General features: G+C 51.5%; 2 long non-coding RNA genes across 3 annotated transcripts in view; one reads left to right on the top strand and one right to left on the bottom strand.

Annotated features, from left to right (window-relative positions):
- Positions 1 to 2,975: 2,975 nt before the first annotated feature.
- LOC147827085 (uncharacterized) lies at positions 2,976 to 16,199 on the top strand. Of its 2 annotated transcripts, none has more exons than XR_015453250.1 (3): positions 2,976 to 4,347; positions 5,643 to 8,112; positions 8,558 to 16,199. It is a non-coding gene; the product is annotated as an uncharacterized LOC147827085 (long non-coding RNA). The 2 variants fall into 2 exon arrangements; XR_015453251.1 differs by having other exon boundaries at positions 2,994 to 4,347; positions 5,643 to 5,945.
- Positions 16,200 to 18,767: 2,568 nt separating this feature from the next.
- The window catches only part of LOC101699047 (uncharacterized), a 39,226-nt gene continuing 31,716 nt past the window's right edge, over positions 18,768 to 26,277 (bottom strand). The window contains exon 5 of the long non-coding RNA XR_204946.3: positions 18,768 to 26,277. This exon is cut by the window's right edge and continues 22,244 nt beyond it. This is a non-coding gene — a long non-coding RNA (uncharacterized LOC101699047).

The raw sequence follows: 26,277 nt of genomic DNA, 5'->3' as shown, positions 1-26,277 counted from the left end.
TGTTTCGGGAAGCAGTGTGGCCAGAGGAGAGAGCTGTCCTCTGGCCCTATGTTCCCTTCCTCCGCAGTTTGTGTCTGCTCTGTTTCTTGAGTTGGGATATAAAGGTTGCCCCAGGTTTTCTGGCCCTTCTCCCCAGCCCAGGCCGGGAGCACCTCGGAAACAAGCCTGTTTGACTTGTTTTGCCCCTCTGCGGAGTGAGCCAGAGGCCGGGACAGGGGCCAGAGCTTGACAGAGAGGACTGTGGCCTGACCAGTTACAGGACTGCAGACACGACCTACTGCCTAATTTGCGGGGCTCAGTGAAAATGAACACGTGGGATCCCTGGTATGGCCATTAAGAATTAGAAGGCAGTGGCTCTTCCAAGCGGGAGACCGTGTGGCCAGGCTGTAACTTCAGGCAACTTCACAGCCCTAAGGACCTAGGAAGGCAAAATTCCCAGAGAGGGGAGCAACCAGCCCCATGGAGCCTTTGAGAAGCCCTGGGTTTGCCCGTGGCAAGCTTTCTGCTTCCCTTCTTTGGTCCCTCCCTGTCTCCTTCCTTCCTTCTCTTCCTTCTTCTCTCTTCCTCTTTCATTCCCTTCCTTTCTTTTTTCTTTTCCTTTTCCCTTCCTTCCCTCCTCTCTCCCTCCCTCTGGGTAGAGGAGGAGCCCAGCACTGACATTATCTGGTTTCTTCCCTTTTATCTGACTATGAAAACCCTTCGGCTCTGGCTGGGAGCTCAGAGCCGGGGGTCAGGCCAGGGTTCCCTGCTCCCAAGGAACCTCCACACAGACCCAGAGGTGGCAGAACCCCAAGTCTCTCCCTTCCCCACCCCTATCCGCCCATCCAGACCCCTCCCTCCCTCAGTTCTTCCCTGTAAGGCTTTAAAAGACACTGGGACTGGGTCCATGGTTAAAGCATGGTAGCAGCTGTGGATTGAGGACGCCAGGAGCAGGGAACGGTATGGAAGCTGAAGTCAGTTGTTTGCTTACACTGGCCCCGCTGCCAGGAGGAAACCAACTGTTTCTATTTGTGGTTCTAGTGTTTACCCCAGTTATAAAAATGCTGAGACCTTCATTTCAGGGTGTGCTGACTTTGGGCCATATCTATTCACTTCCTGCTATGAAAAATGATACCTTCAGTGTGCATTGCTCTCCGCTCCCCTGGTTTGGTCTGTTTTTACTGGTTTGTGCAGACCCCACTCCATGCTGCTTCGTCAGCTTCGTGGGGTCTCCCTGCTGCCTGCTTTGTAAAAGGAAATGGTTTCTGCCTCCAATTCTCCTCAGCCGGAGTTCACATTCTGTCTTATTTTACAGGACAAGGTTCTTTAACTTTGTCAGGCACCTTTCCAAGCTCTCTTATTTATCAAGGTGATGGCATCTGTAGGCCGCGACTTCTAGGCTTTGCCCACAGTTGAAGTCAGCACAGCTGTGGTAACACTGTGATGACATAGGCATAGCCACATGGGTCCACGCGAAGGAAATGTGCTTCCAGGACATTAGACCCGGACCACGAAAGAAGGAAGACGGGAGCTCTGGGGTCCAAGAGAGTCTCCTTCTGGCTGTCCTAGGACAAAATCACAGCATTTCGGTTCCAAGTTTATCTTCCATTGTAGAGTCTTGCAGCGCTTCGTTCCACCAAATGGAATGAGTATTCCGACGGCCTGAGAAGAAGAGTTGGCTTTATAAACAGAGAGAGGCCGAAGAAGGCAGAAACAAAGGCTGGAAAGCAGACTGGCCCTCTCCAAGCTACTTTCCTCGTAAGGCGGGCACAGGGCTCCAGAACAATAGGCAAGTACCTCAATACCAACTAATCAGCTATCTGGTTATTTCAAGTTCTTTCTTCTCCTTGTAAGGGTGAGGGGAGAGGGAACTTCATTATCGTGCTGACCGAAACTAGCCTCTTCGGAAAGATTTGGCTGCTATCTGTCTAATCTGGGTTTCTCAGAAGGCAGCATCGTGATGTAGAATGAAGTGCGAGTGCCTTCATTTCGGCTTTCAGTCTTATCCATTGGTCTTCTGTACTTTGTACCCAGCATGCCCTCATTTTCTCCAAGCTTGCTGCCCTTCTCTTTGTCTGGTGCATATTCGGGCAATGACTTGTCCAGTGTTTTCTCCTTCCTAGCTGCCCCCTCTTTTGCCTTTTTCCTCCTTTGAAGAAGAAACACACTCTCCTCCATATCTTTAAAGTCACTGAGTTTGTTATCATTATGCAAAGACCCAAAGTCCGCAGCCCCTGGCTGGATTTCCTCTCAGGACCCCACCTGGCTCAGTCCCACTGTTTCTTTGTCTCCCAGGTTGTCCTCATTTGCAAAAGGCAAGGGATTAGGGCGGGTGGTCTAGAAGCAGAACTGAAAGCTCAAAATCCCTTTCAGAACCCACCAGTGGGTACAAATTTTGGATCCCTGCTCCTCACAGGTGGCCTGATTTGTACACTTTGAAGGCCAAGACCTTTCTATCACTGGCTTCCGAAGTTTCAGTGCCTATTTCAGGTCCCCGCCTTCAGATGCAGACTCAGTGTTCCCACGGAGGCCTTTGCCCAGTGTTCCTGGTTTCCTCTTTCTGGAACTCTGAGTGAGGAAGTCTGGGCCCAGGAAGCTCCTGCTCCGATCCCTCCTGGGCCCCTTCTGGGTTGTGTATCCCTTTGCTCTGCTTTCACTGCAGCCCTGGCCCTCCCTGATGAAGCTGTGATCCACATTCCCAAAACCACACATAGTTTCAGTCCCTCTAGAGGCTCTGTTTTTTCTAGCTGTACATGTCTGCGATAAGGCTTGATTTCTGAAGTGGGTCCGTTAAGAGACTAACAGCAATAATAATCAAATATATTAAAATAATATACTGTAATGCTCTATTTGAACATTATGTTAAATATATCATAATGAAAGTTATTTAAGAGCTGGATGTGATGGTGTAAGCCTGTAATTCCAGCTCTTTGAGAGGCTGAGGCAGGAGGATTCCAAATTCAAAGCCTACCCTGGGCAGTTTTAATGACTTAGAAATAAAAAACAAAATGGCCCGGGGATGTAGCTCAGGGCAAAGCCTCGGGTTCAATCCCCTGTGCTGAAAAAAATCTTATTCAAAACTGAGAAGGTGTTCCTGGAATTTCTTGTTTAGTATTTTCAGATCGTGGTTGACCGTGGTGACTGAAACGTCCAAAAGTGAATCCCAGAAAAGACTGCTTCACCCTTCTTCCCACTTTCGAGGCAGCGCAAGTCTGGGACGTGCTCTGTCTACTGAAGGGGTTTCTGTGCCTGGGGTTTTCTGCAGATGCTGGGCGGAACAGGATCACAAGGGTCCTCTGGAAGTCTGGGGTCTTCTGGGGAGGCCCGGGGAGGCCCGGGGCAGGGCCTCGGTGCAGTCCCAGTGTTGCCAGAGGGTGGGGCTTAGGAAGAAAGGAGGCACCCGAGGGAAAGGGGCAGGGAGCTCGGAGGAGGAGCCCGGGGCGGGGGGTCTCTGTGGGGCCTTGGTGGCCTGGCTGCCTGCAGGGCTGAGCCTGAGAGGAGCCCACCAACCTCAGAGAGGCTTCCCAGGGAGGTGCAAGTGGGTGAGAAACAAGGAAACTGAGGCAGCAGGTGGCAAAAGGGTGAGGGGACATGTGGGCACTGGGGTGGCTCCCCGGGGTAACAGTGAGCCTGGAATCCCACCTGCTAGGAGGCGCAAACCCACGGAGCCTGGGAGACCCGGGAACAGGGCCGGCAGGACAGCGCAGGTTGCCGACTCTGCCGTAGGGACCGGAAAACAGCGGTGAGGTCACTGGCACCTGAGACCTGTGCCCGCCCCAGGGCTGCCCTGCCGGGCCCACCGCCTCTTTAGCAACTGAGCTCGAAGCAGGCTGCTCCCCAGAGCCGAGGCGGGCTGCAGCGCTCAGCCATTCGCCAGCCAGGCCCGGAGCAGCAGGGCTGGGGAGCAGAGTGTGCAGTGAGGCACCACTACCACACCCAAACCCGGGGCGCCAAGGCTGGCCGGCCTGACCTCTTCGTTGATGGAGGAGCTGAGGCCAGAGAAGGAGGCTGAGGGAACCACCCCGACACCCACGGCCCCTGCCGGGCGCTCAGGGCCTTCTCCTTCCGCAGGCCCACGGGGTCTGCGCCAACACCCGACCCTGTATCTCTCTCCACACACTCAAGGTCACAGCGCCCTCGAGGCCAGCAGGGGACCCCTCCGGGGCGTGTGAGTGAGCGCTGTCCGCTGTCCGCAGGCCCTGCACTGCCCGCCTCTCCACGGCAGCCTGGCTTCCCTGTGGGGAGGCGCCCCGACCCCACTCTGCTGCGCACCGGGGCTGTTTTACACTGCGCTTGGCTCCTGGGAAGCTGCATGGCGTCTCCGAAGCTGTTGAAGGAAGGAGTCACCCGCAGTCTCGGAACCCTCAGGTAACCCTGGTGGAGTCAGCTGCACCTGGGCAGTGGGCGTGGCACAGAACAGCTCTACCCGGCCTCCTGGCGAGGACAGTTGGGCCTGGGGGAGCCCCAGACCCACACAGGCTTGGCAGCTTCTGCACCTGGGCACGGCCCAGAGCAAGGAGACGGGAGGTGCCTGCAGGTCCCACAGTGGGCGAGTGTCCCGGGCTCCAGACAGGCCCCTGCCCTGTGTGCTGTGGCAGGCAGCTGGCAGGACCTGAGACCACACCTGGGCCGGGGACCAGTCCTCCCCACCGAGCCCGCCTTCTCCACCACCCCACGGTTACCCTGCGTGGCCTGGGGGTGGCATCGGGGGACCCGACGGGGCACTGTTCTCCTGAAGCGCGCGCGGGGGCGGCGTTTGGTGTTTACCAGATGCCGTGACCTCTGTTACCGCACAGTGAGTCCGGCGGGGAAGAGTGCTGTCCACCTCTCACCTGAGGGAGCAGGAGGCTCTTGCCCATGGTCACAGCAGGAAGCCCTGGAGTCCCAAGCAGAGCCAGCCCAGCCCCTCCCTCACCCCAGCCTCCTGCCGAGGTCCCGGTGTGGAGGAGCTGGGCGGGAAGCACAGGGTGCTGCTCAGTCCTTGAAGACTGACGTTTCCTGGGGGCTGCAGCTGTGGCGAGGGCTGGCGCGTGGCCGGGGAAGGGCGTCGGGCCGGGGGCTTCTCCAGAGCCCCTAGAGAGGGCGAGCTGGGATGGGCAGGGCAGCAGTGGGCTCAGAGTGCAGGCCCCGAATCCCGGTGAGCTGGGGACTGGGGTCGGGCGCTCTGCACCCTGGGCCGCCTCTCTGACCTCGCCCGTCCCTGCTCACATCTGTGCTCTGCCCCGCGGTCCCTCGGTTTGGCTGCAGGCCCAGGTCCTGCTGCGTGACTGCCCCAGGATGTCCTAGCCTCTCCCTCTCACTGCACCCTGAGGGCAGGCGCTGCATCTGGCTGGTCTCTGTCCCTGGTGCTTGGCTGAGGGCCGCACGGAGCTCGAGGGATAAGCGGGTGGGGGACCGAAAGAGCAGCAACAAATGGGCCTCGAGACACAGGGCCTGAGAGTGGGCCCCTGGGTGTGTACGGAGATGGGCACAAGAGGCCCGCAGGGCTGTCTGGGATGCTACAGTGCAATCCCGCCCACCCCGGCGTCCTCCCAGAACACCGCTGTCTGTCATGGACAAGCAGTCCCCACTCCAAGTGCACACGTGGCTGGCTCCAGGGCCCTGATGTGACACTGCAATCCGCTATGAATGACACACGTGTTGCCCCCTTTCCCACCCCGCAGGGAGCTTCAGTGTGGGGACTGAACACCAGAAAGACCTTGACAGTTAGAAGGTGGACCCCAGCCTCCAGCAAGGACCCCTAACCCCTGAAGGCTGAGGTGATCACCAGTGGCCAAAATGTAACCGATCAAGCCCCCATGATGAAGCCCACAAAGCCCACCAGCCAGGTTTGGAAAGTTCCACTGCAGGCACCAGGAGGGTGATGTGCTGCCCGAAGGGCATGGAAGCTCTGCCCCTCCACACGGGCCCTGCTGTTCTCCCTGCTACTCTTCCAAGTCCTTTGTAACATCCTTTCTGATAAATGGGTAAGTGGGATGAAGTGTCTCCCGAGTTCCATGGGCCGTTCTACCAGGCTAACTGGCTGGGAGAGGAGTCCCAGGCCCCTGTGTGTCGCCAGTTGGCCGAGGTGCAGGTCACAAGGTAGGACTGTGATCGGCACTTGGCACGGGAGCAGTCTTGTGGGGTGGAACCCTCCACCTGCGGGGTGGGCTGCTGCCCCCAGAGGCACCGCGTCAGAATCTAGTGGGTCCGAGCTCAGCTATCCAGAGCAGCACTGTGGTTGGGGGAGCACCCCGCGCCCCTCTGGTGTCCAATGTGGAGCTGTGACGCAGAGTGTGGGGACCACTTTGGGCTTTTCTGTCCCAGCCAACCTAGCCACACCCCCTGCTTTGCTGCCTCTCCCTCCAACCCACCCCTTAGCAGTGTCCTTCCGACCCCTTCCCCTTTGACCTCTGCCCCCGGCCCCCACCCCATGCTTGCTCAGCAACACCTGGGAAGTCCTCAGCTTCCCACTGTGATTTCAGAGGATGCTGATCTTTGTCAGCTGCATTAGTGAATCACAGCCCAGGAGGCGCCAACCTTCCTAAAAATACCCGAGAATCTGTGCAGAGTGCAGAGAGGCCTGAGAGAGGCTGTGAAGCTGCTGTGTGTCCTCAGGGAGGCAGCCTGCCCTGCCGGCCCCACGCTACACTGCTCTGAACCTGAGCCCGAATCCATGGGCACAAGGCAAATGCCTTAGAGAGTTCCTGTTCACCTGCACATCACAGGTGGTGAGGCCAAGGTTGGGAGAGGAAAGGACCACAGGCTGAGGCCCCTCTAGCCCCTCTGCAGAGCGCTCCTCCGTGGTCAGCATCCTGATGGGTGGGGGCTTAGTCCAATGCCCCGGGGGTTGGAGACAGCTCAGGAACGGGCCCTGCTCTGATGGGGCTACCCACCCCATGAATGCAGAAGCAGCCCCCTGAGTGGGGATAGGGTGAGAGGGGTCACACAGGCCCCTAGGCCATGGTGGGGTGGCCTTCCAAGGGCAGGTTATGCTTCTCAACCCGGGGGACAGGAATGAACCCCAAGATGGAGGCTGGGGGTAACCTTCCTGGGCAGGGGCCCTTATCTTGAGCCATCTCCCACCCCTGCCATCGTACCTGAGAGGTCTCCTCTTCGTGACAGCAGTTCCTTCATGGAAAATGGGACAAGCAAGGCAGGGTATGCAGTAGTGTCTCTGCATGAGTTCCCAGCTAGCAGATCTCACAGCCCTGACATGAGCTTTACAACTCAGTGAAAGACAGAAAGTCAATATCTATGCTGATTCAAGATGTGCTTTCCTAATGCTGCAAACCCATGCAGGTGTGTGGGAAGAAAGGAAAAAAAGAGAAATTACCTCACAGCCAATGGATTACCCATAAAATGTCATCCATCTTTCTGTCCTCCAAGGTGGCAGTATTTCACTGCCGTGTGCACCAGAAAGGAGTTAATAAAGTATCCCAGGGTAACCAACTGCTGGTGCAGCTGCAAAACATGCTGCTTGAGGCTCCTCCCTCCAGGTCCCCCTGATTTGGGAAGGTTTCCTCTATCAGATTTGACCCAAACAGGATCAGTCAGAAATCGAATGGGCTCTTTCATGGATGTCAGACGTTCCTCCCATTAGGATGGTTACAATCAGATGATGGCAAATTGTTCTTTCCTGGTGCTAATCAATGGAAAATTATTAAGTCTTTACATCAGAACTTTCACTTGGGGCAAGACAAGACTCACCAGATGGCCTCAAAGTTATTCAGAGGAAAGGGACTCTCTCAGACAATACAACAGATAGTTGAGACGTGAACTCTGCCAAAGAAACCCTCACAAAACACAATCCTCTTAACTGGACCATAGTTCCTTCAGGTTTGCAGAGACATTGCAAACACTCTGGAGAAGATTGGCAGCTTGATTTCACCCACATGACAAAAGTAAAGGAATCCAATAGACACTTTTACTAATTGGGTTGAGGCCCTCCCTTGCAGAACAGAAAAAGCATAAGAGATGATAAAGGTTTTGGTTTCAGAAATCACCTCCAGATTTGGACTCCCTAAGAGCTTGCAGAGTGATAATGGGCCTTCTTTTAAAGCACCAGCCACACAGGGTGTCTCTCAGGCTCTGGGCATCCCCCGTCTGCTTCATTGTGCTTGGAGGCCACACTCATCAGGAAAGGCTAAAAAGGTGAGAGAGACCCCAAAGAGACACCTTCACAAAATGGCCCAAAAACCCACCTACAGTGTCCCCATTTACTACTACCTTTACCTCTTGTTAAAATAAGAAATACAGCCCTGCCAGGGATTTAGCTCAGTGGTTCTGTTGCCTGCCTTGCAAGTGCAAAGTCCTGAGTTCAATCCTTGGTACAAAAAAGAAAAAAAGAAAGAAAGAAATACAGCTCAACTCTAGGCCTCGGTCCCTTTGTGATGCTTTATGGATGCCCTTTTCTCTTTGACAAGGAAACAGATTTTAACATCTTGTTAAAGATGCCACCTTACTGGCCAAATTTCAGCCTCTAACCAAACAGCTAACCAAACAGCTAACCAAAGCTCAGCCTAAAGAAAACGAAGTACCATATTCCAGCCCAGAGATTTAGTACTAGTAAAGTCTCTTTCCTCATCATCTTCCCTAGGGCCAACTTGGGAAGGACCATACACCATGATCCTGTCAACCCCCTCAGCTGTCAAGGTAGCAGGCCTGGACTCCTGGGCACACCATACTTGACTCAAGCCCTGAGAACCAGAGACTGTCGCTGAATGTGAGCAACCACCTGAATACTCCTGTGAACCCACAGGAGACTTACAGTTCTTTTTCAAGAGGAAAACAAAGTCTTCAGATAAGTAGTCTAAGATGTTACCCTAGCCTTGTACTAATTTTCTACCACTTGGAAGTGAGTGCAGTTCCTTTCTAGTGTGGGCACAGGAATATACAGAATCATTACAACAAACATGTTGCTGAGTATGAAGCCTACTTCCCTTGTCGAGCACAACAGGACTCCCTTGGTGGGTGTCCCCAGTTCAAGGAGACAAGTGGAATAAGTTACAAGAATACATTGATGAGACATGAGAAAGCTCAGCAGTTCATAGTATAGCTCATTGTTACAAGGTAACTGAGTGGCCTATAAACTCCACCATTCATGAACCTGGACGTAGTTGGATATTTTTCTGAAAATACCACTGAAGCCTCTCTACGAGCTCTACTAGAACTCTATTAACTAAGAGTAAGGACCTATCATAAGAGCCAACAATCACAGATATCAAGATGGCTACCCTCAGATACAGAGTGATTATAAATGGTTGACTCCCACTGCAGGGCACCTTTGTAGAAAGATCTGCTTATGTTGGGTGTGAAGAAATTCATCCTGCTCTCATTGGCCTCACTCTACTAAATACTTGGGGTGGAAACCCCCCATCAATGTATACACACCATAACTTTGCAGGCTGAAGACTGGTGTGCAACACACTGGTTTAATCACTCTGGGGTTGGACAGGGAGCCCCCAGTGGCACTTATAGTTCTGGCAGAAGCAATCTGTGGCCCTGGCTGCTCCCTGAGTGGATAGGGAGATGCACACTGGGATTTGCATGGCTACAAGACAGGAGTCTCAAAAATACCAATCAACCCACAAACTTACCCCATTTACAATATTGATGATCTAGGGCACGTTGGTGGCAAACCTATGGCATGCATGTTATTGTGTTTTTCTTTTAAGACAAAAGATGTTCATGTATGAATTAGGTTTTTTAAACTAGAAACTCAGTATTCACTTTTAGTTGTAGTGTTGGCACTTTTCAATAAATAAGTGGGTTTTGGGTTGCAGTTCAGCCCTCAGTCTCTCAAAGGTTCCCCATCACTGCTCTAGGAGGGTGTTTCCCTGGTATGATCATTTGACTACTATCTTTGTCCTGAGATTAAAAGATGTCATGCACCACATCAAGGCATTGACTGGCTACACTCAGTGGGCCTTGATGACACCTTAACTAGGATCTGTCTTACAAATGAAGGAGTCAGATTAGTAAGGCAAGCTCTCCTCTGGAACAAGATGGCCATCCAAGGATTTAGCTCAGTGGTGCCACTGCCTGCCTTGCAAGCACAAGGTCAGGAATTCGATCCCCAGTACCAAAAAAAAAAAAAGACTCCCATGCAAAAATATGTTTCAGACAGAACCAGATGGCCTTAGACCTCTTAACAACAGCACAGGGGGAAACCTGTGTGATTATAAAAGCTGGATGTTGTATGTAAATACCTGATCCTCCTGCTAACCTCTCCATGGCCAGTCAGGATCTTAGATAGCAGGTTAATGCCATTCAGACACCAGAGCACCCTGGACCTTCTCCTTACCCTCTTTTTTTCCCTTTACCCTCTTTGTGAGAGGCCATTGCTGGGTCTTCCAGGTGGAAACATTTGTTGGCCATATTAGTAGGAGTTGTGTTGATCTTGTTATTTAGATCATGTGTACTTAACGGTTTCTTAGGCTTTGTCTCCTCCAGACTCAAAGCTATACACCTACCCAAGATGAGAATGCCTGGTGTCTATTAGGGGCCTCTAGATAGACTCTCTGAGGAGTATCTCTGACTGCCAACTATGACTATGACCCCCTCCACTCCCATAATGGCAGTTAGGAACAACTCTTCAGAGGGGGGAATATTATAGGTGACTAAGTTAGATAGAAATTAATAGGCAGTCAGACAAGAACGGGCCCTCAAGAGGACTAGTACAGAAGATGAAAACACATCAAAACTGTGGCTGGAGGCAATTCTCAAGAAGGCCAGGCCTCAAGATGGAGATACAATGGCCAGACTTGTGAGCCTCCTGAAGAGATAAGCAGCAACTTGAGGTTATACTGTAATTAGCACCACCTGGTCCAGTAAATCTAGATAGAGATCAGCTGCCTAGGTAGATGACCAGAACATCCAGATCCATACTCCCATCTCTTCCTGTCTCTTTCCAAAAAATGCCTTTGTTCTTTCTATGTTAGAAGTTATAGATAAGCTAAAGCTATGCTTGCCATACACCCTTGCCATGTGCCTCAGTTCCCTATTGGATTGCTATTAGCTAGGTGCCTATATGTGTAATCCCACTGGTTGATTGTAGTTTGACCCATACTGTACCAGCCTTGTGATTCTGCTCTATAAAACGTTCTTGGAGAAATAGCCTCCACAGCAGCCCCTTCCAGGACCCCTCCTGTCTCTTAGGAGTTTTCTCTTAATAAACCTCTCCTCCTTCTACTTAACCTCCTTTGGCCTTTGGAGTTCATTCTTTGATATTTGGGGAACACAAGTTCAGTACATCTGACGTCTAGCAGGTTGGGAGTTATTTTTCCCTCACCACAGAGGGCAAGGTGGGACTCCTCCCATCTCCCTACTTTCTAGTCCTGGCTTGGGTTCCCTTCCTGACAGGAAGCTCAGAACCTGTCAGGAAGCCTCCTGAGGGGTGGATGACTGTGACTAATGGAGCCTTCAGAGGGAGCAGCCCCCTCAGTGGGCCCAGCTGCCTGCTCTCTGGTGCTGGGCATCTCCACCCAGCTCCTCCTGCCCTTCACTCCAGCTCTTCTTTCTTTCTCTCCTTGCAGAAATACTCTTTCCAGCTGTGTGTGGTGTTCCCTTTGATGTAGGGGAAGTAATATAACTCCTAACCTGCTAGATCTCAGATACATTGAGTTCATGTTCCCCAAAATCAAAAAATGAATTCTAAGGAACAATAGAGGTTAGGCGTAGGAAAAAGTTTACTGAGAGAGAGAGAGCTCCTGAGACAGGAGGGGATTCAAAAGTGTGTTGCCATGGACCCACTTACAAAGGAAGTTTTATGGAGCAAAATCAGGATATGGGTACAACATGGGTCAAAACTATGATCGACCAATAAGATCACAAGTATATTTGTTTAGATAGTATTGATCCAATGGGGGAAGCAGGTCACATAGCAAGGGTACACGGAGAGAACAAAGACCCTCTTTAGGAAGAGATGGGTCAGGAGGTGCTGGTCACTCACCTAAGTGGCTGATGCCTATTTAGACTTTTTTTGGACCAGGTGAGACCAATGATCTTATCTCCTGGGGAGGTATAGTGGACCCTTGACTTGCAAACTCAATTCGTTCCTGAGGGCTGGTTATAACTCAAGTTCATGAATTGAAGGCCCAGTCTCCTCTACACAGCCTTCAAAGTCTTTCCCATATACAGACAGATCTCAGTGTCCTTAGAGAGACATTGGCCCAGGATTTCTCAGTGAACCCCACACAGGGAAGGATGCTGTCATGTTCCTTCCAGAACTCTCTAAGAGTTAAATCTGTATCTGAGACCATCTGGAAGCACAAGTGGCTGGCATTTGGGTTGTAACTCAAGACTTTGTAAGTTAAAACTAAAGTTCTGGTTGTAACCCAAGTTGTTCATATGTCAGGCCAGTCATAACTCAAGGGTCCACTTTATGTAGGCTTGGTCATTCTATCTGTATGGGTTTTTTTTGGTACCAGGGATCAAACTCGGGACCCTGTGCTTGCAAGGCAGGCGGCAGAACTACTGAGCTAAATCCCTGGCCCTTCCACCTGTATCTTGAGGCCTGGCCTCCAACAGATGCATCTCCAGGCACAGCTGCAATGTGTTCTCATCCTCTGCACTGAGTCCTTTGAGGGCCTCACCTGTCTGCTACCTAGAATATTTCTACCTCACTTAGCTGTCTACGACACTTTCGCAGGTCTTTCTTCACTTGGGCGGAGGAGCTGCCCAATGCTGAAGAGGCTCCCACGAGGCAGAACCCTCACTGTCAAGGCTCGGGGGTGGCACAGGCCTCTAGCTATCCCCTCCTCCCGGATCCCGGATGAGCGGTGCTACTCAGGCTCGCTGGGTCAAAGCTGCACTGCAGCTTTTCCTAGGCTGCAAGGCGCTGTCCCTGGGACTTGGAAATCCAGAAACTTGTTCCCAGGGGAGCCTCAGGGAATGGAGGGGTCCTGCTGGGGCCAGGGTACATGCAGAGCACAGAGAGTCCCAACTTTGGCCTCCCCACCCCTCTGAGGGCCCCAGGCCAGGACGGCAGTGGCCTCTGGACAACTTCATCTGCACATCCCACAGACCTCAAGCTTGGACGCCTCTTCCTCTTTCCCACTGCTGCTGTCCTTACTGAGCAGAGCCATTGTTAGCCAGCTGTCTAAAGCACAGGCACAGGTCACCTTCAGCTGTGACCTCCCACTCCCCGCCCGTCTCTCTTCCATGCCCCATGGCGACCCTCCACTTTGGGAATTCTGCTCGTTCTTCCTCCCTGCATCCGCAGTGCCAGTGGACTCCCACAGAGATGCTCCCAGGTGCTTTAGCAGGGGGATCTGAGGCCCAGGTAGGTGTTTAGGTTAAGGTTTGGACCCAAGCAGTTCTGACCCCAAGCCTGTTCTGTTTCCTCCCTTCACCAACATGTTTCTTGAGAGCCTTGCTGCCCTACTAAAGAGACTGGATTTTATGCCAGACCCTTGGACCTTAATCAAAAGATTTTTGAGACGTGAGTCTCCATGATCATAATTACCTTTCTGGAAGATGTCCTACTATGTCCAAACTTGCAGTCCTCAAGGAAGAGGTGGAGCCTTGTGCTACTTCCACTGGGCTCCATCGTGCTCTTTGAGGGCACAGGAAGAGGAGGGGCATTAGCAGCAGCCCAGCCTCGGCCTGAACCTGCCTTGAGCTCACTTCCAGGTGGCTGGGTCAGTAGCAACAGAGAGCTAAATGTGAGGCCCAGGGCCTGTGGCTCAGTGCTGAGCTTTGTGTGGGGATCAAAATGGGAGGGAGGCCACACCCAGGATTCCCAACACCATTGACCACCAATACTGCACACTCCCCTGGGCCCTTTCCTGTCTGGCTATGGCCCTGGCCTGCAGCCTGCTCTCACCCCTGTAGCAACAGCTCCTCCACCAGACAGGTCAGGTGTCCCAAGGCCTCTGCTTCCTCCACTCCTGTTCGCAAGCCACATGGTCTAGGCCTCATGGAACACCATCCCTTGGCCCCTGCCGGGCCCTCCCCATGGCTACTGATCCTGATGGAATGATCCTGAAGACCTCCCCACTGCTCGTCACACAAGGGCACCCGGGAGGCCACCTGTCTCTCTTGACCCTGGCAGGCAGCAGTACCAGGGACACACTTGGTATTGTGGCTGTGTCTGGATGTCCCTCCAAAGCCTTGTGTGGTCATAGGTGGGGCTTTTTCAGAGGTGGTTGGATCTCTTAGAGGGTGTGATGCTGGGATTAATCCATGGTGCAGTGCTAGGATCAAGGACACAAGGATTAAGGATGTGAGTGCTACCTGCCCTAAGTAGCCTGAATAAAAGGGGCAGAAAGATACTGTCAAGGTCCCTTGTTGCTTTGGTTGTCCTTGCCTGCAATGAACTGTTTCTCCTCCACGATGCCCCTCTGCCGTGTGCCACCCTGCCTTGGAGCCAGTGAACTATGGACTGAAACCTCTACGAACTGTAAGCCAAATATACCTTTCCTCCCTTAATTTGTGGGTATTGGGTATTTTGTCTCAGTGATGAGAAAAGTAACTAATATAGAATTTGCTCCAGAGAAGTGGGGTCGTTGCTATCACTGTATCTGACCATGTGGTTTAGGAGCCTGTGGAGCTGGCTTGTGAGAAGGGGAAGAGTAAGGAAAGGTTTGGAGGCACCGCCTGAAAAGGAGAGCTGGAATTCCTGAGGCTGTCCTTGATGGGAGATTCTGGCTAGAGCTCAGAAGAGCAGAAGGCTGACAGAAATGCTGCCGGTAAAGAGCAGGCTCAGGAGGTTCCTGCTGGGAAGAAGGACTGCATTGGCTGCTGGACTCCAAACAATGTGTTATTCCTTGGCAGAAAGTTTGTCTGCATTTTGCTCCTGTCCAGAGACTTTGCCTGAGACTGAGATTAAAGGCGGTGGACTAATTAATTTGGCAGAAAAAATTTCAAGTCAGTCTAATATTGAGGTGGTAGCATGGCTACTGTTGGGGGCTTTTAGCCAGATTTATGTTGAGAATCAGGAGCAAAGAGCCCAGCAGATTTAAAATGTTTTGAATTTTTCCAGAAAGAAAGCTCCAGTAAAGCCATGGACTGTAAAGATAGAGCAGAGGAGATACTGATTGCTGAGAAGGAACAGACAAATAGAAAAGATGGCCTGAGGGTATCACAGGAAGCAGCAGGACTCCACCCTTTGAAGCCTCAAAATTGCAAAAGTGAAAGACTCTTTTGAGAAGAGAGGCCCAGAGCACCATGTTCCAGAATGCTGGTGCCCTAGGGAAGTTTTCCTTAGCTTTGGGTTCATAGGCACTGGACCCCTACAGCCAAGAGAGAGGGAAGCCTGGCTACTGCTCCAGCTGGCTGCAGATCCACGTGGTGCTGGTTTTAGGTGCATACAGAATGCAAGAGTTGTGGAGTCAGGAAGGCTTCCACCCAGATTTCAGAAGAGGTCTGGGAGGCCAGGCAGCGTGCCCCCGAGAGGGCAGTGTGTGCAGCTGTGAGTGTGAAGCCAAAGGTGCAGTGGAGACCCCAGAAGGTTGGAGAAACCAGGAACATGGATTGCCTGAGGAAAACTGTAAGGAAGGAGCAGAGCCTGCCTCAGAGAGAAGCCATGGGAGCTACAACCCCAGCAGTGCATAGGGGTGGAGCCACCCAAGCCCTTTGGAGTTCACATCTTGTCACAGATTGCAGGAATTACTGTTTGCCCTGCTGGATTTTGGACTTGCTTTGATGCCATTCCTTTGTGTCCCCTTATTTGTAACTTTGGAATATAATGTTCATCTTGTGCCATTGTTTGCTGTGAATGTTGGATGTGTTTCACTTTCTTTTCATTTGTTCAGGGGCTCGCAGCTAAGACTTTGCCTTCAATCTCAGGGGAGACCTTGGACGTGCACTTTTCAGCAGTGCTGAAACTTAGGAATTTGACAACTCATAGAGATGGACTAAAGGCCTTTCAGGTAAAGGAATGTACATGAGTCTTTAGGGGGTCAAGGGCAGGATGTTATGGTTTGTGTCTAGTTGTCTCGTGAAATTTTCCTGCAGTCACAGGCGGGGCTTTTTCAGAGATGATGCTGGGATTGATTCATGGTGCAGTGCTAGGATCAAGGGCATAGGATTAAGGGTGTGAGTGCTGCCTGCCCTAAAGAGCCTGGATAAGACATAAGGGATAGAGAAAGTTTTGGTCATCCCTTTGCTTGCTTTGCTACCTTCTGGGTGACATGAACTATTTCTCTTCTACAATGCCTGTCTGCCACCCATCCTGCCTTGAAGCCAGCTGATTATGGACTGAAACCGCTATGAACTGTAAGCTAAATAAACCTTTCCCTGCCTTTAACTCTGGGTGTCCGGTGATTTGTGTCTGCAACAAGAGTAAAGTAACTAATTCACTTGGAGTGGGCACCAGCCCCTCCCAGGCAGCCCAGCCATGCCCAGGGCACAGTCCAGCATGCCCTGCCACTGTGGTGCATCTACCAGCTGCACTCCCCACTGGGAGAGCAATGCGGAGTCTCTGACCCTACCTGACTGGCATGGAGCAAACTGCCCCAGGACAAGCCAGAGTCAGAATAGGAGAGAGTTTGCCACTCCTTTCGGGATATAAAGGGAGAGAGGATAGGAGAGAGACAGACAGAGGCCTGCTGAGGGCCTACGGGGAGTTGGATGAAGAGCCAGGCTGGATCCATAATGCTCTGAAGCTCCTGTGGAAGGAGGAGTAGCTATCATGGATGAGAGCTCCATGCCAGCTGCTTGACATGCATTGCCACTCGGCACGGTGGTTATGTGTGTCCCATAAGAAGAAAGAGCTTGCAGAACTAGCCCAGGAGCACAAGCTTGAGGAAGCACTCATGGCCCCTTCTAGGTGCTCAGCTCATAGGGTTGGACATAGCCTGTTTCCCAGGACAGGGACTGTTTTAGTCTACTTTCTGTTGCTGGGACAAAATACCCAACATACATAACTTACAGGAGAAAAGTGTTTTTGGCTCATGGTTTCAGAGGGTTCAGTCCATGGACAGCTGGCTCCAAGGCAGAAACATCATGGCAGGAGGGTGAGTGGAAGAAAGCAGCTCATCTCACCTCTCTGGGAAGCAGAGCAGGGAAGAACTCCAGAGGGAAGTGCTGGAGGTCACAGCCTGTGACCACCCAGACACACTCAGAAGTGAGCTTTACTGAGCTCCTAGGCCTCTCGCACGCCAATCAAGCCAGCAACCAAGACTGAACAGCACGGGGACCCCCTGCAGCACCCGGCTGCTCTCACCGTCCCTGGCGGCTGCTGACCACGCCAACTGACTCTCTCTGGGAGCCGAGTTGGAGCTGCTTCCTGACAGCAGCCCGAGTGTCCCTGCCCTCCGGGCCCTCTGCAGTGCCTGCTGCAGTCCTGAGAGGGTCACAGACAGCGCTTGGGCCTGCCTCCTTCCAGCCCGGCCTCTGAGCCACATGGACCAGAGCAGGGCACTGAGCCCGAGGTGCTGCACTTCTGCTCCAATACCCAAGCTGCCGGGTCCTAGAGCCTCTGAGCCACACTGGTCTCACGCCCCCCCGCCGTGCTCTGTCTGAGAAAGGAAGGATGAGCATCACTTGGTTGCTCCGACGTGCCGGCACCCTGGCTGGGGCCCCTGTCCCTTGGCTGCTGCCACATGCAGCTGTGAGGCCAGTTGTGAGTCTTGTCCTGGCTTTCCTTCCCTTCCTAGTGGTCTCCGTGCTCCCTCCCAGGACAGGGATTGAGTCTGCCCCACTCTGTCCCACCGCAGGATCTCCAGACACTGGAGTAACTGACAGGTGTTGGGGTCTGCATGTGCCTGGCCCCACTGCCCATACTCATTTAATCTCTCAATAATACGATCTAGTGAGCGCCATTAGCTGATTCTATGCATGACTGGAGGGTTCAAGTTCTTCCTGCGGGCTAGTCACAGCCCACTGAAGGTGCTGTGTGGAAGGAGAGGCAGACGCATGGCCTGGAGGAGGATCACCTGAGGCCTGGCTCCACAGGGCCCCACTGGGTGGAAGGGGGAGTGGCGTGGGCTTCTCCCCACCCCAGCCCGGCCCCAGCCAGCCAGGCCAGACAGGAGGAAGCCCATGATGCTGGCAGCCGGACAAAAGTGTCTGCGGATACTTCCTCTCCAGCGCAAAGTCCTGCTCCTCCCCCTGCCCCCCAGACACAGCCCTCAGCGTCCAGAACCCCGAAGAATGCCTGGAATGTCGTGAGGCCAGACAGCCCTGGGCTCCGCAGACAGAGCAGTGGCTGCCTTTGTCCTCAGACTAAGAGTGACCCCAGCCTAGAAAGGTCACCCCTGGCCCGTGACCCTGCCCTCTCACTGCAGTCCGGGGGTGGCTGGGGCCCCAGTGTCCCTTACATGCCAGCAGGACCCGCCTGTCTGCAGCAGCTTCAGGAAAGGGAGAGTGGTCAGACAGCCCTGGAGGTGGGCTCTGCCCTGAGGACTGGCACCAGGCCTCCATCCCGGCAGCAGCTGCAGGGCTAGGAGCTGGGGGCTCTGGCATAGCACATGCAAATCCTCTCTATGAGGAGATGGGAGGCAGCCGAGCCCCAGGAGGCCAGAGGGGCCGTGGACCGCTCAGAAGAGCGGCAGGTAGTGCCAGGCTGCAGGGCCAACCTTCAGCTGGGGCTGGGGCAAGAGGCGTTGGAGAGGTGGCCACCACGTGGGGTGGAGGCAGGTGGAGGGAGGCAGGGTCCAAGGGGGGCCACTCCACAGTGCAGCCCCCGCGCCTCTGCCCCACAGCAGCTCCTCAGAAGGAGCCTCCTAGGGCAGAACGGCCCTGTGCTGGGGCCGATGGAGAGCCACAGACACGGGTTCGAACTATAAGACCTAGGGCCTTACCAAACGCTCCGAGGAGCTGACTGCAGCGAAGAACACCCGGGAGGGAACACACCGGACAAGTTGGAAAGTGAAACAGACCTTTATTAGTCTGGCCAGACGGCACTCCCAAAGCAAAGTAGCTTAGAGAGGCCACTGGCTCAGAGTCCGAGGCTGTTCTTATAGGGGGTTGACGGGGAAGTTAACAAATAGAATTGAAGAAAAGGGACAAAGGTTACTGGTCGACTGTCACGTATTGATGGTCAGCAGACATTTGCAGCTTGTTCTATAGATTGTGGTGTCCGGAACATCAGTTCCGGGCAAACAAGGAGTTGAGTAGTTTACTTTGGGACTTTAGGTCTGTTACAGATTTTTATCTAGTGTCCCAAAACTAACAAGCATCTTTATCCATTAACTCACATTTAATCACAATGGGGCTGGAGAAAAGGAACAAAGGTTATGCAGTCCCACAGAACAGCCCCACTGCCAGGGCTGGGATTTGCACAGGACCCTGTCCCTCCCTGGGGACCTTAGAGGCCGCCTGCTCTACAGTTACCCCCTTCTGCCTGAGGCTCCCCGGGTCTAGAGCACCAGGTAGACAGCAGGCCTGTGGGAGTGGGCGGTGGTCAGGATGTGCGGCCAGAGGGGACATGGGGCCTCGAGCCCCAAACAACCCGACAGCCAGGCGAATGTGGCTCGCCCGTCCGTGACTCACTCTTCCGCAGAAGAAAATTGTTTTTTCCTTCAAAATCACAGACTTCCACCTTTAGACAACAACATGTTCTCAGGAAGTTCCGTGCTGTTTTTCAGTTCGAGCCGCTGGGTTGTTTGTTTTGGAGCCCAAGCCGCCTCACTGGAACTGGGTCTGCAGCCACGCTGAGCCCTGCAGGAGGGTGGGCAGACCAGGCAGATCAAAGCACAGTCTCCAGCGAAATTTGAATTTCAAGATAAACAGTGGATGCTCCTTTTTAGCCTAAGTATATGCAATGCAATGGGGACAAGATTAGACTAAAACAATAGATTGATCTGAAATTCAGTTAGCCTGCACTGTTCTTGGCAGTGACAGTCCCACTGCGTACTCCAGGCCTGGCTGCCAGCCCCATGGGCTCTGCTGTCCCCTCCTCCGACTCCACTGATCCCAGCCACAGCCACTGGCCTGGCTCTGCCCATGCCGCTGGAGCTGGGCTCCGGAGCCCTCCATCCCAGCCCGGGCTGCAGCCAAGCTTCCGAGCGGTCTCTCTGGAGGGGAGCAGCCCATGGACTCCACCTGCGTGAGTCCCCTGGCCCTGTTCCCTGGCCACATTCACCCCACCAGCCGGGGCAGAGGATCCAGGTAAAGCCAGAAGCTGTCACTCTTCTGCTCAGGGCTCCGAGCTGCATCTTCTCGCCCGCACTTGCTTACATGGAGGGGTGGAAAGGACTTTCCTCCCTCTTAGCCTGAGACGCCAGCATCTTGAGTCCTGCTTCATTTCAGGGCATCGTACCACCATGCTTTCCAGCCCTTCCATTCCGTAGCCTCAGGCGGGTCACCTGCAGGGCTGGGTGGAGCGCATGCTGGCAAATGCTCCAAAGAGTTGTCCTCCGCCGGTGCTGGCTGTGTGAGGATGTCACAGAGGCTCCGAAGAGGCTTGGGGTGGCGGGAGACCAGTGGGGATGCCCGCATCTTAGAGTCATCAGGATGGCTGTGGAGGGCATGGGAGCTACCCGGGCTTGGTGGGCCGGGCAGTGTCTGAGCTAAGACCCCAGGATGGGTGGGGTTGTGCTAGGGAAGGAGCAGCAACTGTGTTTCAGGAAGTGGGGCAAAACAGGCAAGGCCCAGGCTTGGAACAAGTCATGCTCGGCACTGGAGGCAATGAGGCATTAAGGCTCAGAGGCACAGGGGAGCTGGGCTCCTACCACCAAGCCCTGGGCCTGGCAGAATTCAAGGCAAAGGACGAGGGAGGCCTGAACAGAGGCGGGAACAGAGAGGACGCTAGAAAGGGTCCAGCTGCCAGGGGTCGGGCTCCCCTTTTCTTCCTCCTTCAAAATATGGCCCAGGCCTCCCACCAGCAGCAAGAGCCCAGCTAAACCGACTTTGGCCTTGGTGAAGAACAAGACAAAGCTAAGGCCTGGCTCTGGGGACAGCTGTCCTCCGCCCTTCCCACCCCAGGTGTGGTGCTACCGCAGCACCTCCTTCCTAGCCTTCGCCGGGCCTTCCTCTCCCTGGGCAGGCTTGGGGGCAGGCTCTGTGCTTGAGAGTCTGCCCAAGCAGTCCCCACCCTTGGCGGCGAAACTCAGGGGTCACAGTGCACGTCCAGACTCCTGGAGGCTGCTCCTTCTCTTCCTGCCAAGTACTTCCCACATTGTTTGCCTCTGTGTCCTTTCTCTGAGTCCAGTCTGAGTCTGAGCCATTCCCATTTTATTGCTCTCATTCCCCAAAGGTCATTTGCCACACTGGGCCTGGTGACTTGGATTAGAAAAAGTCTAGTGGCCCCCAGGCCCCGCCCCCTGGACCTGGCAGAGCCCTGGCTGGCCTGAAGGCCTCTGTGCTTCTTCCCCATAAGCCCCACATACGCTGGGACCTCTGCAGGTGTCTCCCTCTGGAGCCACCAAGCAGCGAATGCTGGACGTCCCCAACCCCTGCACCAACACGAGGTGCCATGTGTGAAATGGAGCAGGCTGCCTCCCTGGCACCGCGCCCAGGAGACTGGAGCAGGAGCAGAGTGCTAATCGGGTCTCACAAAGCCTTTCCTCCGGCAGACTGAGCTGCAGAGGAGAAAGGATCAGAGACTCCAATCATTTGACAGCCCTCGTGCCTAACTCCCTCCTGCTTCATGTTATTTCCTAGGACTCCAGGCTCAGAGGGGATGAGCTGTTTTCTAAAGTCACAGAGCTGCTGACAGCCAGGACTGGGACTGAGGCCTGGGGGTCTGGTTTCGTGCCCCATGCTCTCTGCCTGTGCCTACAGCACTCGGCCCGAGGCCCGTCCTTGAAGGGCAGTGCAGCCCGGGGAGGGGCCTGGGAAGCAGGCTGTGGCCCAGCTCAGCCGACAACTCCAGACGCTGCTTCTGTCATGCGCGCTCTCTCGTCTCGGCAGTCTCCATCCCGCTCAGACCAGCAAGATTTCTGGGTTGGGGCCAACCCCCCTCTGCCCCTGAACCCATGCCCATCACTGCCATCTGAGACACGAACTCCCGATGCAGTGTTGTGCAGAGTGAAAGCCCAGTGCTCAGGGGTCCTGAACCAGGAATGAGCCGCTGCCCCTGGGCCTTGGCTTTGCAGGCCCGCCGGATCCCCACTCAGTTGATAATCTCAGCAGATAGCCGCAGCCAGGCGAAGTTGTTTTCCTTCTGGTCTGCAAGGAACAAAAACAAGTCACTTTCCCATAAGAGTAGCAATTGGCTGAGCTTGGGTGTGTGGTCAGAGCAGTAGCGGGTGGCCGCGCCCTGCTCCGTCTGCCTCACCCAGCCCACTTGCAACCAGGAGACTGTGAGGACCCTCCCCACCAGCCAGCAGCTTAGTCCCGCGGGCGCCTGCAACAACAGCCCCCCCCCTCACCCCAGCCTTGGGCCTCGTAGCTGTGCAGCTACCTAGTTCCACACTACAGAGGCACAGGAGGACATAAAGACCATTGTCCTGAGCTGCAGAAGTGAACAACAAAGAGAGGGCCTCTCTCAGCTCCCTGATGAAAACTGAAGCCCACTGGAAAAGTGAAGAGAATCTCTGCAATAAAGGCACACCAGACCACCGTGCTTGGTAAGTTGGAGAGATCACTTTCCATCGGAACCTGAACTATCTTCAGGGGAAGGGCAGCTGGAACCTGCAGTAGAACCTTGCAGAGTTCAACCCTACAGTAGGACAGGGAGCTCAGCTTGGGCCTTGCAGCCAGAAATCTGTCTGAATCTCATGGGTCTGCGACTGGCTTACTGAGACTCACTGATTTATATATGCACACTGCAACCCACGTTGTCTATTGTGACAGCAGAGACATATCCTGAAGGAGGGCCTTCATTTTTATCTTTTGTTATTTCCAAAATTACCACTATTTTTTTGCTCTTATTTTTAATTTTTTTCCTTCTTTTTCCACTCTTAAAACTTTTTTCTCTTTTCTTTCTTGCTTTCTCTCTCCCTCACTCCTTTGTTATCCCACATTGTTTTTCATCTCCCTTTGTGTTCCTATTCTGGCCCCAATTCATATTTCTTCTTTATTATTCTTTTCTTCTCTTTCCTTCTCTTGCCTGTGCCCTCTGGCCTCACTGCTAACCTTCCCCTATCCCTCTACCTACCTATTCCTCCCTCCCCAACTCCTTCTAACTCCCATCCCGTAGGGTAAAGTTGCTATATTGAAGAGTTTATTCACTATAAACATATGTCTTGATCTTGATTTAATTCACACAGTTAAAGGTGATAGGTTAATAACCACCACAAATTATGATTTTCTGAAAGGTACTTGATGCTATTGTGTTGCTGATTGTATCACTTGGGCTAAGGCGTTCTGACTGATTTAATCAGTTGTCCTTCCTGGTATAATGAAAATGAGACGGCCTCAGAGACATTAGAGACTCAAAACCTAAAGACCAGCTATACCTGGAAGATACCGCTGAGAAGCGATCATTCCATAAGGGTTTTAATATATCAACAAAAATACAATAAGCAACTTCAAAGTATCAACCCAGGAACTAAACCAAGGACAGTACCAAAAACAGAAATGAGAAGACATTTAAGCAAGTCACAAACTCAGACTTCCACCCCACAAAAGGCAAATTCTGGGGGAAATGAGGTGGAAAAGTATGATAATCAACCACCTGGGCACCCTGAACTGATAGCACAGGAAGTAACAAAAGATGAATGAGATGAATGAGGCTCTAGAAAAAATCAAAACAGAAATAATCTCCCAGATAACTGCAGGGATGATGAGCAGAGTGAAAGACATGATTGGAGGCTCTACAACAGAAACAGATAAAAAAAATAGATGAGCTCAGAACCATGCTGGAAGCCATGAATGCCCAGCATAAGAAAGAAATGGAAACCATGATTGCCCAACATTAGAAAGAAATGGAATCCATGAAACAGATTCAAACAGATATTCAGGAGATTAAAGACTCCACTGAAAGCATGCATAGCAGATTAAGGGAATCTGAAGATAGAATATCAGATACAGAAGACAGGGTTGTGGTTAAGGACCATGAAAACAGAGATTTCTTAAAAATAGTAAGGGATCATGAGAAATCAATCCAGCAGCTGCTAGATGTTGCAAAGAAGAATAACATAAGACTGATAGGAGTCTACAAAAAAACAGGAGAAAGTACAATTGACATAAAAAAACTGTTCACAGAAGTAATAGTAGAAAACTTCCCAGACAGAGGTGGAGAATTGGACATACAGATAAGTGAGGCATATAGAACTCCAACTAGGCACAATCAAAAAAAATCTAAAACTAGACATATAATAGTCAAGATCCCAGAAACCCAACAGAAGAACAAAATCCTACAGGCAGTTAGAGAAAAGAAACAAATCACCTACAAAGGAAAGCCCATCGGAATCATGGCAGAGTTTTCAACACAAACCCTTAAATCAAGGAGAGCCTCTAGTGAAGTATTTCAAGCCCTAAAAGAAAATAACTCCCAACCTAGACTGTTATATCCTACAAAATTATCTTTCAAAATCGATGGGGAAATTAGATACTTCCACGACAAAGAACACCTAAGAAATTTCATGAACATCAAACCAGCACTCTAAACAATTCTAGGCAATACCCTAGAAAAAGACAATGAAGGTCACAACTCCATGAGGCCCAGCAGAGGGAACCACCAGGCAAGGTAAGAAACTAAAGAGAAAGGGGGAAAAATAAGAAATAAATGAGCCAACAATAGTAAAACATCATGACAAGGATGAGTCAATATCTATCAATTATAACCATCAATGTTAATGGTCTCAATTCACCAATCAAAAGAAATAGACTGACAGAATGGATTACAAAGCAAAACCCAACAATATGCTGTATACAGGAAACACACCTAACTCAAAAAGAAATACATAGACTGAAAGTTAAAGGATGGAAAACAGTTCTCCATGCAACAGAAACCCCCAAAAAAGCAGGGGTAGCAATTTTATTTGCAGACAAAGTAGATTTCAAACCAAAACTAATTAAGAAAGACAAAGATGGTCACTACATCCTTGTGAAGGGAACAATCCAAGAGGAAGAGATGACAGTCATAAATATATATGCACCAAATATGAATGTCCCCAACTGTACGAAACAAATATTAATGGACATGAAAAACCAAATAAGCACTAACACAATTGTAGTGGGGGACCTCAATATCCCATTATCACAAACAGACAGATCATCTAGACAAAACATTAACAACTAAATTCTAGAACTGAACCAAGCTACTGAACAAATGGACTTAACAGATGTTTACAGAGTGTTCCACCCCACAAAATCAGAATACACATTCTTTTCAGCTGCACATGGGTCATTCTCCAAAATAGACCACATGCTAGCTCATAGGACATGTCTAAGTAAATGTAAAAGAATTGAAGTTACCCCCTGTATATTATAAGACCATAGTGCAATAAAATTGGAGATCAATAACATAAGAAATGGCAAAACCCCCACAAACACATGGAAGTTGAGTAACACTCTCCTGAACAACCAATTAGTCAGAGAGGAAATTAAAGAAGAAATTAGATAGTTTCTACAAGTAAATGATAATGCCAGTACAACATACAGGAATCTATGGGACACAATGAAAGCAGTTCTACGCAGAAAATTCATAGCAGTGAATGCTCATATTAGGAAAACCGAGAGAGCTCAGATAAATAACCTAATGCAGAACCTCAAGCTCCTAGAAAAAGAAGAGCATAACAAACCCAAAGCTCACACAAGAAAGGAAATTATAAAGATCTGAGGAGAAATCAATGTAATGGAGACTAATAGAATGATACAAAAAAATCAATGTATCAAAGAGTTGGTTTTTCAAAAGAATAAATCAAATAGGTAAACCTTTAGCCAAGCTTATCAGAAAAAGGAAAGAAAAGGCTCAAATACATACAATTAAGAATGAAAAAGGTGAAGTCACAACAGACCCAGCAGAAATCCAGAGGATCATCAATACTTACTTCGAGAGCCTGTACTTTAATAAAATGGAAAGCACAGAAGAAATGGACAAATTCCTAGATACATACAAATTGCCAAAGTTAAATGAAGAAGATATAGAAATTCTAAACACCCCAATTACAATGAGTGAAATTGAAAATGTAATAAAAAATTTATCAACAAAGAAAAGCCCAGGTCCTGATGGGTTCACTGCTGAATACTACAAGACATTTAAAAAACTATCGCCATTACTCTTTAAACTCACCAAGGAAATTGAAAGGAAAGCAAGGCTTTCAAATTCATTCCTGGAAGCAAGTGTGACTTTGATTCCCAAACCAGGGAAAGACCCAACCCAAAAAGAGAACTACAGACCAATCTCCCTAATGAACATAGATGCAAAAATCCTCAACAAGATACTGGCATACAGAATACAGAGCGTCATCAAGAAGATCATACACCCTGACCAAGTGGGATTTATGCCAGGGATGCAAGGATGGTTCAACATTCATAAAT

Source organism: Heterocephalus glaber, unplaced genomic scaffold (genome assembly GCF_053883595.1).
Source record: "Heterocephalus glaber isolate CG9 unplaced genomic scaffold, H.glaber_assembly_v1.0 deba00001457, whole genome shotgun sequence".
In the NCBI taxonomy this organism is placed as follows: domain Eukaryota; kingdom Metazoa; phylum Chordata; class Mammalia; order Rodentia; family Bathyergidae; genus Heterocephalus; species Heterocephalus glaber.
Note: the sequence above shows the minus strand (reverse complement) of the source record. Positions and strands in the feature narration are given on the sequence as shown.